We start from the raw sequence: 468 nt of genomic DNA on the forward strand, positions 1-468 counted from the left end.
CCAGTCATTAGGACCCAGGGGAATCCATTAAATGGACACCTGTCATTAGGACCCAGGGGAATCCATTAAATGGACACCTGTCATTAGGACCCAGGGGAATCCATTAAATGGACACCAGTCATTAGGACCCTGGGGAATTCATTCGACTGCCAGACATTAGGACCCAGGGGAATCCACTATATACACAGACTGGGGATTAGGACCCAGGGGAATCCATGGAGTAAACTGACCAGGCATTAGGACCCCTGGGGAATCCACTGGCTGGGCATTAGAACCCTGGGGAAATCCACAGATACACTGGTCAGGCATTAGGACCCAGGGGAATCCACGTGTACACTGGCCGGGCATTAGGACCCAGGGGAATCCACGTGTACACTGGCCGGGCATTAGAACCCTGGGGAAATCCACGTGTACACTGGCCGGGCATTAGGACCCAGGGGAATCCACGTGTACACTGGCCGGGCATTA

This window comes from Somniosus microcephalus, chromosome 11, assembly GCF_052327205.1.
Source record: "Somniosus microcephalus isolate GS21.2 chromosome 11, FLI_Smic_1.0, whole genome shotgun sequence".
NCBI lineage: Eukaryota > Metazoa > Chordata > Chondrichthyes > Squaliformes > Somniosidae > Somniosus > Somniosus microcephalus.